This window comes from Arachis ipaensis, chromosome B08 (assembly GCF_000816755.2).
Source record: "Arachis ipaensis cultivar K30076 chromosome B08, Araip1.1, whole genome shotgun sequence".
In the NCBI taxonomy this organism is placed as follows: domain Eukaryota; kingdom Viridiplantae; phylum Streptophyta; class Magnoliopsida; order Fabales; family Fabaceae; genus Arachis; species Arachis ipaensis.
The window spans coordinates 10,777,806-10,778,586 of NC_029792.2; positions in this window are offsets into that span (position 1 = coordinate 10,777,806).

The window sequence follows — 781 nt, forward strand, 5'->3', positions numbered from 1 at the left end:
ATATTTGTCTAACTATCATAAATAATGTTCCATACCTTCAAAGATGGGCAACGAATAAACCATCTTCCAGGATTAGTAACTGTCAAAGATTCCAACAAGACAACATACTCACCTAGTAACATCTTCCATCCAGAATTTTTTTCTTCTTCATCTTCGAATGTGAAGCTCTTGAAAATCTGCTTCCTTCGCTTGTAGTTACTTCTTTCCTTGACATTACTCAAATTCTATGAGAATAAATTAATTCAGGGTTCTCCTGTAGAGTAATTCGGAACAACGAATGATTGTGCTCGGATATGATTTTACGTTGTAAAAATTGGATTTCAATTAAGAAAAATAAAAAAAACGGTCCACGTATACCACTCTATTAAAGCTACATCAACCTTAGTTATTTTTGACAAAAAAAACTAATCAATTATAGATATTTGAAGAGTTATGATTTCTATGATTATTTTTGTTATCAAATCAATCTTTTATGATTATTTTTGGTGGTTTAATCGATTAAATAAGATAACATTTACATAGATTGACACAATGTCTGTTTATCTAGCTAACTCTCAAATAATATACATCGCATTCTTCTATACGTGAATCTCTCCCATTATATTGTTTCCCCTTTTATTTTTTTTTATTTTTTTTTTCTGAGAGGACGGGATAACAAGAATTCCTTCCACCTTAATACACAAACGCAGCAGCGGCTAATGGATCGATCAAAATAAAATAATAAAAATGTAGGGACACTAAACTTCCAATTTAGGCAAAGTTCATTATTTTATGGAATCTT